Source organism: Gossypium hirsutum, chromosome A01 (genome assembly GCF_007990345.1).
Source record: "Gossypium hirsutum isolate 1008001.06 chromosome A01, Gossypium_hirsutum_v2.1, whole genome shotgun sequence".
Lineage (NCBI taxonomy): Eukaryota > Viridiplantae > Streptophyta > Magnoliopsida > Malvales > Malvaceae > Gossypium > Gossypium hirsutum.
Genome location: NC_053424.1, coordinates 23144943 through 23158670, shown reverse-complemented (window position 1 = coordinate 23158670; position 13728 = coordinate 23144943). Strand labels below are relative to the sequence as shown.

Genomic DNA, 13728 nt, shown 5'->3' with positions numbered 1-13728 from the left:
TTTTAATGGAATTTCATATTCATTAGTGTGCTTCGTGTATTCACTTTGGTTAAATTTTTTATTTATTGTTAACTTACGCATAAGTAATGAAAAGACAAAGGTATTGCTCAAATAGAGACTGTATACTAATTGTAATAATTAATAATGTATAACACCTAAGATAATTGTTTTGTAAAAACAAACTATTCTTTATTTATTACATTTTTATTTACATCACAATATCTATAACCAAAAATGCATCACACTCATCGTCAGGGAGAATGTGTATTGCAAGGTGGTGGACAACGGTTGCGTGCAGGATTCCTCTATAGAACCAGGCATACAACTGAAGGTTCAACAGTAGGTGCAACCAGAGGTGTATCTGGAAGTGCGGGCCTGTATACTTCCTCCTCCTCCTCATTATCGCCTGAATATGAACCTCTCATGGCCTCTTGGGCAATTGTATTTTCTAGATCGACAGCGTCATCATCTTCCACTATGGTCAATTATTGCGTCGTTCTCGCCGCCCTTCGAGTATTCTTCACTCCCGCACATGGTGGTTGCGACGATAAGCCACTCAGGTAAAATTGTGTTGCGCGCGGTGTTTGGGTCACTATAGGCATTTAACCATAAAGTTCCCAAAATCCTAAGTACATTGACATTAACTGGCTATCGACATTGGCATTGACTGATGTATGGGCATCTACATCGGTGTCATCGTTGGTGGAGGTGCATACGAGGCTTAGCATCGTCATCAGCATGGGGGTAGTATACGGGGGGCATCTGTGCCTCGAAATATGAACCTACTAGAACAGAAGAACCAGCCACGTGCGGCAATGATCTATAGTGCGATAGTGCTTGTAAAAAATACATAGCGCTAGTGAATTGAAGGGGAATAAGTTGAGAGAATTGACGCAGATATTACGTAGCCATAGGTGGTGCATCTTTTGATGGAGCCAATGACGAACTCGCCGGGCGACCGCATCCCTTCCTACATTGTTGTAGCAATCGACATTGCCTCTTTGGCTGAATTTGCCTACTCTTTGCCTCTGGTGGTAACAGATACGGCTTGCCGATGACTTTAAACCATGTCAAGTTATCATCGATCATCACTATGTCTGCCAAGAAAAATGGTTTGCGAGTGATTGTAGATTCCATCCTACGATCCTAAGCTTGGATGTGCTCCTTATGCTTCTCCGCCCAGTCTTCGTCGTTCTTCCTCAGCATGTCCACCTTGTGTAGTTCCTTTACGTCTCGCGATGGCAGTGAAATTCGTTGCCTACCCCCGAACTACCATAGAACCCAGTCTAATTCGTGCATTTCCACTATCGCATACACTACCAACGCCACCTTTACGTTTTATATCTCTCGATTTTCCAACACTTCCAATGGGATGCAAGATATGATCTCGAAGTTGGCATACGACTTCCATTCAAACTGAAAAACATAAATTGTCAATATTGTTATGTACTAATTTTTTTAACGAATCATTGCATAAATATATAGGTTCAAAAAGGATAGGAAATTAACCTCGGTTTTGGAGCGTTGATCTAACAGTAGCCTAACGTCTTCCAACTCGTCAAGCAGTCCGACATAACTCAACCAATGGTTCCACTAGCACAAGCGATATATTAGGTGAAACATATAATAAATAAAAACATTTACTACATAAACTACGTATTTATTGATAAATTATGTTTACCTCATTACCAACGGGAACACGTATGAGTCTGTGACTCTAGGACGTAAAAATAGTATTCACCATCAAGCCCATGACTACAGCAACAACAAGCAACTACCGATCGATATCTTATCCTGTTGTGTTGCACGAGAAAGCTCCCGGTATAACGTAGACAATACGGCAAATCCCCAACTTAGTTTTGTGCATTCACTAAAGTCCATTAGATGTAGAAGCCACCTTATGTGCACCAATTTTCTAGATTTATCAGGCATTAAAATGCCCCTAATTAACCTCATGATGAATGCTCAGGCGTATTGCTGTATGACCACCTCCATTGCATCCTCGGAAAGTTTATTGAAATTTTTCTCCAACTAGTTGGTTGATATTCAACCATCTTCGAACCTATTTGAGACCTTCCCCAACATTGTCGTGCAGAGGTCCACTTTCCCCGAAACCACCACTGACCCTATGATGACTAGCCCTTCCACCGGCAGACCAAGCTGTAATGCTACGTCCTCGAGTGTGATTCTGCACTCGCCGCATAGAAGGTGGAAAGTGTGTGTTTCAAGCCTCCATCTTTCCACCAACAGGCTGATTAATATGGGATCGAGTTTGTAGCCCTCTTGCCTGTGAGACGCACATAAGAATCCAGCCTATTGTAGGTACCCATGAATTTCAGTAATCAAAGGCTCCCTTGTAGTATGTATGAATGCCTCTAGCACACGATCGTCCGCCTATTTACAACATTAAAAAAATATTTAGATTTATCGAAAAAAATTAACATAATTAAAAATAACGAAAATATAAAAATAACCAATTACTGTTGCTATTTGGGCAGCAGAAATATGGTTGTCATCGAAACGGATTAGAGAGGCGTCCATTCTTGAGAAATTGATCCGAACGAATAAAATACGATATAATTAAAAATATATTATTTTTAAATAAAAATATAAATAAAATTTGAATAAAAAGCTTAAGAGAGTTTAAAAGAAGGATATGAATGAAAAAAAAATGAAATTTAGGGGGTATTTATAGGGTTAAAAAAGTAACCGTTATGATTTTTAATTTTTTTTACCATTTGGCACAAACAACAGTTAAAAAGTCATTAAAGTTACTGTTGTGGGAAAGGGCGTCTAGTTGGGCGCGCTTTCACATTCTCTCTCCTAAAACCGGCCTATTTCCCTAATTAAAATAAAAATCAACCTAAAGGCCTAAATAAAAATAATAATACAGCCTAAAGGCCTTATTTTCCAAATTTTAGGATAAATTACATTAATAGTCATCTAATTATGAAAAGTTACAAAATGGTTATCCAATTATTTGATTTTCTTTTTCTTTTTTTAGCCATCCATTGTTAAATTGGTAATGGAAAGATGACATGGCAATTTTTAAAATGGGCATAATAACAAATTTAGCCTTCAACATTTACTTAATTTTTAAAAATTTAGCCCTCAATATTTACACATTTCTTAATTGTATCCTATATTTTACATGAAAATATAATTTAATACACAATGAGTAAACTAGAAATAAAAGCAAAAATATTTTTTTAGAAAAACTTCATCTATTATTAAACTAGACAATCCTCAAATACATTGCTTTCCTTATACTTCAAATGACTAAGAACTTGATATCTCTCAATGAATTAATTTATTTTTTGTTAGCTTGAGTTGACTGCCATTAATGAAGCAAATCAAAGCTTAAAAAAATTATTCTCTTAAAGTTGTTAGACTTACAATTGGATTGAATAAGTGAAGCAGGTATTTTTTTTTCAAGCAATTGAATTAGCTTCACCTTTTTTTCAAAATTTGAGTTGTTTTGTTTCTTGTTGCTCATTGAATCAAACGCAAGGATAATGTCGAAAAGGGTCACAAAGAAAAGCAAAACTACAAAATGATCAAATTACATGTGTAAACATTGAGAGTTTGATTTTTTAGAATTAAGATTAAATTGACACAGTGGATAAATGTTGAGAGTTAAAGTTATTATTATATCAATTTTCTAAAGCTACTGCATTAACTTTTATTAGCCATTTAACGATTGGTGACTAAAAAAGAAAAAAAATCGAAAAGTTGGGTGATCATTTTTTAACTTTTCATAGTTAGGTGACAAAAAAAAGACTAATAATTGAGTGATTACTAGTATAATTTACCTTAAATAATAGGATTAATATATTCGGAGGTACCTGAATTGGCAACTTATACTTACTTGATATCTAAACTTGAAAATCGTAAACTAACTTGATACATTTTTTAGGTACCTAACGAACAGCATTAAAATATGACATTAACTACCAATAGCATATGCCATATGACAATATCATATTTTGACATGTGGCAAAAATTAAAAATATATATTTAAATACGAGACTACCACATGTCACCATGACATTGGTGGTGAGTGATTATATTTTAATAGTGTTAATCATGTACCTAAAAAAAAGTATCAAGTTAATTTATAATTTTCAAATGTAGATACCAATTAAGTCTAAAAATTTAGATACCAAAAATTAATTGCCAAATTCAAGTCCAACTATATATATTAACCCCTAAATAATAATTTAATAAGGTATTTTTATATACTTTAATTTTAAATTTTGATTTGAAACGCTATTCACTCTTCGTAACTTCCTTCTTCTTCTTTTTTTTTCTAAATTATATATTTTGAACGTGAATGTGCATAGATAAATTTAAACCTTTTGAATCTTAATAAATTATAGTATTAAAAATAATTATTTACTTAAAAACTATTACTTTATTTTTTTAAAAAAAATATAACTTATTTTAAAAAATATTTTTTAATCCACAAAGTGCGATGAATTCTAGTTCATATAAAAAAATTTGATATATTGATAATTAAATTTTAGAATTATTCATATAATCATGTTATATGCTTTATAAGAGATCATTGAGACACGTTTTGGATAGAAATAAATAAAATATTAATGACTTTGTCTTATTGATGTGTGCAATGTGACTGTTTTAATGTACAAAGGCTTTCCATCTGTGTGCTTTGTGACAAATTTCCTTAGTGGAGATCGTCATGATAAAAAGCTGGAACCAAGCATTCAGTTTTTGGAATTATGCATTTGGATGCCCAGACTGAAACAAACAAAAAGGCTATTATTATTTTCGTGGTTGGTTTGACCTCGTATTCAGTCATACAGACCTCAGTATTTCACCTCATTATCCATCCAATTAAGACCCACTCAGTATTTGATTGATCATTTCCAGATCCCTGATCAAAGATTAATTGAAATGGAAGGGAGGAAATTTGGGGTAAATTTAGATAAAGTCAGTCAACCAACCATGTTACCTGTAATCCAGCAAGTCCCAGCTAATGATGGTGCCAAGTCACATGGTCCCAACTTTCACAACCTGGAGACTCCCCACTATCCTGGTCACTAAGCAGACCAAGTAAAACAAACCAAGATATTGAAATCCCATGGTATGCCTACGAACACGAATCAAACTCTTAGAACACCCCCAACCCCAAAGAATAAGCTAACATCTTTCTTCATTTAACAATGAATATCTCCAAACAAATTCAACATTACCATAAACAAAGCAGAAGATGATGATACATTGAACAGTTAAAAAATGATCTCTACAGCAACTGTTAAGAATCCGGGCGCTTGAAAACGGTTTATTGTACATGAGCAAGATGCCCACTGAACACATTTGGATGAAACTATATATTGCACAATGCACACTAGATGACTAAAATAACACAATGGAATGGTACATGCTGAGTAAAATGACTATAAACCAACTAGTAACGGAGATTTGTAGGATTGCAAAGTAAAGTACATGCACTTATCTTTCATCGCTTCAGCTTCACTTCCATACTCTTTGAATTTATATTCATCCTGTTTAAAGCTAGGGGGAACTTTGCCCTCACTGTAGCATTGATTACATAGACTAAAATGAGACTTCACTTCCCTAAAGCGAGAACCAATAACTGGGTAACGGCAAACTGCACAAACCCGGCGCCCATGACGGTTCCTATCTCCATTTTCTAACTTCAACAGAGTGGACATGATACCAAATCCCCAATCAGGATCATCGAACATGGTAAGAAATTCATTGAAAGATACCATTGAGGAATCTGTTTCTCCATGAACTTCCAGGATTTCACTAATTCCATGAGAAGGAACATAAATAGCCCTCAACAATTTGATGTACTGTACAGCATCCACCTTTCTAATCTGAGAACTACCCTCATTTACTGGCCGCCATAAGAGTGCATCAAAGGCAATCCTTTTTCGTTTATTTGGAGGTCCATTACAAATGGGAGCAAGAACAGCATAAAAAATGCCCAAGTCCACCCTGCCTGATCCTGTTTCATCCAAGACAGAGAGGATACTCTCGTTTATAGCTTTGACAGCTCCTTGAAAGGTTTCAGGTTTTAGAAAACGAAGTAATCTGCGTAGAATTCCTTCCAAATTAGGCTTACGAATGGATTTCTGAGGACCTCCGCCACCAGAGTAGGAGACTGGTACATCAATTTCATTCATTTCCTTCTTCAAAAGATCTACATTGCAACGGCTCAATCTTGTAATTCTCTGGAAAGCCCTAATTTGAATAGCACTTCCTAAATCCTGCCTCAATGTAGTCTTCTCACCAACAGTCTTGAATTTTGATGGCTCCACTATTACAAAAGCCCCTTCTCCATTGGCACCACCTTTACTCTTTACCTTCTTCTTCTGCAGCTGTTTCAAATGGTAAATGGCATCGTGTAATTCAACCCTGTTTGTCATTTTCAAAGCCTCCTTCAAAGCTTTCTTAGCTTCTTCAGTTTCTCCAGCTCCCAACAAAGAAACAGCCTTATTGAGCTGTGCCCGCCAATGATTCGGCCACACCGCTAAAACCCTAGTGTACATTTCAGAAGCTCTCTGGAACCTACCCAAGTCCATATAAAGCCCACCTAGATTGTATAAAGCATCAACATGACCAGGTTTCAAGTCAATAGCTTTCTGGAAAACCTCAATTGCCCTCTCATCTTCACCCAGAGCATGCAAAGCTGATCCCAAATCACAATGTGCATCAGCATAATCTGGTTTCATGAAAATAGCCTCTTCTAAAGCCTTTGCAGCTGCCCTATACTCCCCAACCCCGAAAAGAGCACTACCCAAAAGTTTCAAAGCTCTAAAATGCGTGGGACAAAGGATGGCAGCCTCTCTATAATACTCACAAGCACTTAAAACCATACCTTCTCCTTCGAGAGCAATCCCAAGATTGACATAAATTTGAGGAAGCAAATAACCCCATTGATTCCCACCTGCCTCAGCTGCTTCCAAAGCCAACAAAAACTCTTCTTTAGCTTCTTTGTACTTTCCTAACACATATAAACAATTCCCAGCTCTAAAATGCGGCCTCACATCCATTGGCTGCAATTCGCAAGACCTTTTGAAACTAATCAAAGCTTCTTTAAACAACTGATGCTCATATAAAACCCTCCCAATAGCCATTTGTCCATCAAATGCTTCTTCTCTTGACCTTGCCCCATCGGCTCTACTCCTTAAAGCTCCCAATTCCTTGACAAAAATGCCATAATCAGGACCCGTTTCTTCCCAATATACCCTTTTTTCTGAAAGCTCTGCAGAGGGTCCTAGTTCCCTCGACCACCCCGCATCCGAATACGCATCAAAATTGTCGCTTTTAAATTTCCCAGTTTTTGCTTGTTTTGCTTGCAATCTCTTCAACAAGATCTCCAATTCGTCCACCAGTTTCCACGTGTCGTCGAAAACTATCTCGTGATGCGGTGACCCGGCCCACGCCGTCGTCCGTTGCTTCCTCTGTGACTCCGTTATTCTCTCTTCCGCAATCGACGAAGAAGATGCTTCGGAGACGATGGATGCGCCTTTGTTTTCATCGGGATAGAGCTCGAGACCCAGCGCATCGAAGTCACGGTCAACGTCACCGGCTCCATCGTCATAAGTTCTCAACAAGCCGTCATAAGTTAACCCCTTTTCGCCGTCAATGAACTCCCCGTAGGTCCGGAAGACTTCGTCGAGAATAGCGTTGATTTGTTCGTCGCTGAATTTGACTCTGGGGTTAACGGCGACGACCAACGCTGCCATTTCATCTCTGTAAGACCCCCATCACGGTTGTTATCGAATTGCTGAAAAATCCTCTTCACCTTCTCTGATCTACTCCCTCTTGTCGCCATTTCCTCCTACCCTTAAACGTTTTTTTCCCTCTCTTTTCTACTAATCCTCGGAAAAACTGAAGAAGGAAATGCCAACCAAAGCCAATCAACCAAAGCTTAAGATTTGAGAAATGAGGGACCAAGAAAAGAAAAAGAAAAAAATATGGGTTTCTTTTTTATTTTTTTGCTTTATATAAAGGGAATGGAGAGAAGAGATTGATGATGATGATGATGATGAAGAGCTCTTTCTTCATTTCTAAATGTTTGTTGGTTTTTTTTTTTTGTTTCAAAATTGGTTTTTTCTGGTTCAGATGATGATGAGGGTGTGGGGGCAACAACAAAGGAAACCCCACAAAAAAGCAGAGTTTTGGTTTGAAAAATAGCTTGGTTATTGTGTAGGATCGTTCAACGGGGACGAAATTTAAATGTAAATGGTTAAGAGAGAGGGTAATGGTTGGTTGGAGGTTTGAGTCTGTAAAACAAAAAGGGGCTTATTTTAAGGCGAAAAAGTGCACTAATTACAATCAACTGCCCTATCTTTTTTGTTATATCACTGGAATTGCAACCTTCGTTATATCATTATTTCGTAGTTTGTTACTTCAATATCATATAGAGTGTAAAGTCACATCATCAAGGAAGGTTAAATCTCAGCTAAACTCCGTCTTAACCCAATATTCTATTAACAGGATATAATAACACATTTCTGTTTCAAATTTCAAATAAATTAATATCACAACTAAAAAGATTGGTTTGTTTGTATTTTAGGAAGGATAACGGTAAAATCAGGCATATCCGGTTTGAAAATATTTTTAAGTAGTTTTTTTTTTTTAGAGTGTATTTTTGCAACGCAGCATCCGTCTGATTTACTTAAAAATAAAAATATATATTAACCGTTGGATCGTCAACAATACTGTTGGGATCAAGGGCTATTGGAAAAAAAAACTCCAATAGCTAAAACCTCAATGGCTACAATTTTTTCCTATATATATCTTTTTACACTTTTATTTTTTTTTTCATTCAATCATATTCTCTCAACTTTCTCAACTATTTTCTTCTTTCGATTTTAACCATCTTAAATATTTTTAAAATGTCATCTCTAATTCGTTTAGATCTCAAACATATTTTTTTGATATCCAATTACGAATAGTAAAAAGATATTATTATATTTTTGTTTTAATTAATAATATTAAGTTATTAATTTTTTTTAAAAAAAATTTTATGTTTATATAATCTGGACGAAGAGCGGGTTACCGAAACAAATATACACAATTTAAGTGTGACAGCACCATGTGTTATTAAACAATAATTGGAAGAGGCAAGCTTCTTATACGTGTCTCATATGCTCGGCAAGGCCAAATTGGAGCCCACACTTATCAGTGCTTTGGTGGAAAAAAAGAGACCCGACACACACATTCCATCTTTCGTGTGGTGAGTGTAAGATTACACTCGAGGATGTAGCATTACAACTCAGTCTATCAGTTGATGAGTCAATTGCTACGGGGGTAGTGCGTATTGTTGATTGGAGCACAATTTGCCACCAACGATTAGGCAATGTGCTAAATAAGTTTAGTGGTAACCAGATAGATATGAAATGGTTAGAAGATTTCTCACGTCTTAACAGCTCTTCTAGTGGGATTGAAAGAAACAATTCACTCAAGCATTCATATTGAGGTTGATCGGCGGTCTTCTGATGCCAAATAAATCTCAAAATCTGGTATATTTAGGGTGACTCTTACAAGTAATCGACTTAAAAGAAGCCAAACGACTCAATTGAGGATCAATTGTCTTGGCTACATTGTACCGAGAGATGTACCAAGGAACTAAAACATAGAAAATTAAAATTGGTGATTGTATACTCCTTCTTCAGTCACGAGCATAGTACCACTTACTATTTTTACGTCCTTGAGAAAACTTCCCTTATCAATTTCCACAAGGTAAGATTCATTTAATAATATAATTATCATATTTTTTTCATTATTATATTTTTGGAATAACATATTATTTGAACAGGAGGAACAATGACGTGAGTCATATGGGTATACCAAAAGAGCTTAAAGATATTTGGTTATTTTAGATCAACGGTCAGAAGTCGAGGTTAGTTTTTGAGTTTTTCAATTTCATAATAATTTCGTAAAGGATTTGAAATTTAATATTAGGTATGTAATAAAATTTATAATTTCGTATTGCAATTTGAACAAATGACATACTTTGATCCGAGAATTCAAGAATGCATCTTGATTGAATTTTTGAAGAATCCTAATATTTGGCACGTTTGATCGAGTGATACTCCAGTTTGGGTTTGTGTAAAATATTCCGCCCTCACTTCGGAACCTTAATGAACTTCACAATATTAACTTGTGAAGGAGAACCGATGAAGATTGGCCTAAATTCCATGCTAGATATATCTACTTACGGGAACATAGATATGAATTCATGCCTATGAAAGAACCAATTTTCAAACTAATTTGGCAATGTATTTGGATTACATGACACGATTTAAACTTCATGGTAAGCTATATCTATTGCCGAAGGAGGAAGGGAGTAGACAAATTCGTTATACAAGACCAACACGATCCCACATGAAGCCACGATCAGGAGTACATGCATCAAGTTCATCATCATCAGCTCTAGCCCCAACTTCTTTATCGATGGGTGCACTTCACAGTCAGTATGGTTCATATTTTTCTATACATTTACTAACCCTATGTTTTTCACACAAACATCGGATTATGCACTTGTTGGAAAAATCTCGATTTGAAAATAATTTTCTTACACAATGAAAAAATTAAAATTTTTAAAACCGACTCGGTTTGTGATATTTATAGCAATAAACTTTCACTAAATTCGTACATTTATTTTTGGATTAACGAACGTTCTTTGTTCCTAACTTTCAACCAAACGATCTTCTCCGCTATTCTCGCACAGCAAACTGCTTCGAGTGTGGGCTCAGACCAATTGAATCGGAACACAAAAGTAGAAAAAGTTTTCTCCTTTTGAGGTGAAAATAGAAATTCTCTCTTCTTAATAGAAATCAGTAGAATTGTTATTTTAGAAAAATATATATAATAGTTGAGAATAAATTCTCCCTATTTTTCGGCAGAATAACAATCTCTCAAAGTTGTGTTAATAACTCTATCGGTGCCATTTATTTATAGGAAGAAAAGGTAGAACCCTTGTTGAGTTGTCATGGTTTATTTAAAATAGAAAAATAACATCCTACTTAGAATAGGATTAGGGTGGACGACACATCCTAGTATTTGGGCTTCTTTCACATCAGGCCAATTACGAGTACTTCCTAGGCCTTTTTGACCCAGTACTCTGTAATGTGATCCAACCCGATTCATTTTTTTATTTCCCAAAATAAACTTTAACATTTATATATAAAACAATTTTTTTAGCCCTATTTTACTCCTAGTAAAATTTTGACAATTTTTCCCTGGTAAATTTCAAGAAAATATGTTCAATATTTCACAACTCAACATATTCATTATGACCGAATGATTTATTTTTATTTTTAGGCTTTAAAATAGTCTAAAGACATAAATTCATTCTTCTGATTTTTTTAAGTAATTCATATAGGATTGCAAATAGATCATTTCCATTTTTGGAAACCTACATTTATTTCCAAATAATTCTATTTCTCCATTTTGGAGAAAACTATAATCATTCCTGAATGTTTCTCATTTTTCTTTTCTTATTCATTTCAGTCATTTTTATTCTAACACGCAATTCATTTTCAATTTTAACGACCTAATGTAGAGACCAATTAGACATATGTAGTTGAGGGTCAAATTATTTATAATTAAGTGTTACCCTCATAGGATCTCCTTAATCTCTTTGGGATAATATCTGTTCTCTCAATATGATCCTATTTTAGCTCACGGTATCCATTATATCTTCCTTCATAAAAATTCAATTATTATCAAATAGTGATCAAGTCATCCATCACAAAGACCGATGACCCGTGGCCACATTTACTTTTCATCAACCATGTATTGCCAATAACAGGATATCATTTACCCATGTTTTAGGCCATGAATTCCACTATTGTGAATGATGCTAAATACTACAGAAGTCATACACTCAAGGCACTAACTTTCGATTCGTTATCTATTTGATCTCAGGCTTTTACTTACATTAAAGTGTACGAGTCATGCATACATAGTCTGCCATCCACTCAGGATTTAGGTATGCCACACTATGAACATCACAAGTGAATAAATCCATAAACGGATTCAGGATCTATTCTGCTTGGGTCCTGTCTGATGTACTGTTAGTCCAATCAGTCACATCTATGTCTTTATCTTTTGGGAGTAATCTGCTCAGATACCCAAGACAAGACATCTCCCAAATTGGATTGATAGATGACATATTAGTCTTTTAATCAGTTTTCTCATTTCTGATTAGACTAAGGATATGTTTAGGTTTTTCTACTAATACAAGTTGTCTTTTCATATAACGATCCGACCACGAAATACCACTTAGTATTAGTTAAACATTAGATAGCTAGTGAGCAACATTTGTTTCTGTTTTACTTTGCATGCAAAAACCATGTGAGGACAATATACAAAGTATTAATGTAATTCATGAATGGTTTTATTAACAATCTATTCTAAAAATTACAAGTGTATTTAGACGAAAACACTACACTTAAGGCACCAGATCCAACAGTCTCCCACTTGCCCTAGTGAAATAGATGAGCCAGGTTTCGCATTCTTATGCTCTCCATATGTTTCCCAAAGAGCTCTCTAGTTGTAAGAGTCTTGGCTAAACATATCCTCAGGGCTTATCCTTAGATGCGATTTTTTAATACATCCAATATTCTGTCAAACACTCTCGTCTCCCTTAATGTATTTTTTCCTTATGTGATTTCTTTTAGGTTTAGCTATACTCGTACTGTTATAATGTTATAGCTTTTCCATACCTCATATTTGGCCCTCCATAATGAAGTTAATGATGTAACACTACTTGACACTTATTCACACTATAGACCTATCGTTTAGGAAAAAAAGCACAACTCAATGTCGATTTCCTCGAATCCTGACACGTTTGGAATTCAAAATCAGTATATCTGATAGGAGTAAGATCTCTTTCGAAATACACAAGTATATAATCCCTCATTCTCCGTAAATACTTGAGTATATGCTTAACTTCTTACCAATGTCTTAGTTTTGGATTCGCTTGATACCGACTTACCAACCCCACTACAAAACAAATATTTGATCGTGTGTATAACATAACATACATGAGACTTCCTACTGCTAAAACATAAAGAACCTGACTCATGTTATCTCTTTCTTCCTTTATCTTAGGACAATCCTCAAAAGAGAGATAAAATACTAATACAGAGGGTTGATTTCCCTTCTTCAAATCGTTCATTGCATAATACTTCAATATCTTGTCTATGTTTGAAGCCTGAGACAATGCTATCATTTTATTCTTTCGATCCCTCAGGATTCAAATACCTAGAACAAAATTAGCTTCTCTAAGTCCTTCATGTTGAATTGTTACGTTAACCACAGTTTAACTGATGAAAATGTCTTTACATCATTTCAAATGAGTACAATATCATCGATATCTAAAATGAGAAATACCATCTTTCCATCCTTTAAACGTTTATAAATACAAGGTTCGTCTACGTTTTGCTCAAATCCAAAAGTCTTGATCGCTTGATCAATTCTTTGATTCCATGAGCAGGACGCTTGCTCAAGTCCATCTATAGATCTAAGTAGTTTGCAAACTTTATGCTTATTTCCTTTAGCTATATATTCGATGGGTTGCATCATGTAGATGCTCTCTTCAAAATACTATTTTGACTTTCATTTTCTAGATCTTGTAATTGAGAGTCGGTGTAGTGGATAGTAATATACGAATTGACTTGAGCATGGCAACCGAAGAGAAGGTTTATCCATAATCGG

The 13728-nt window shown here is 35.3% G+C and overlaps 1 pseudogene; it reads right to left on the bottom strand.

Moving 5' to 3' along the window:
* Positions 1-5159: 5159 nt before the first annotated feature.
* On the bottom strand, positions 5160-8276 carry LOC107918004 (uncharacterized TPR repeat-containing protein At1g05150-like; annotated as a pseudogene).
* Between the last annotated feature and the right edge of the window lie 5452 nt (positions 8277-13728).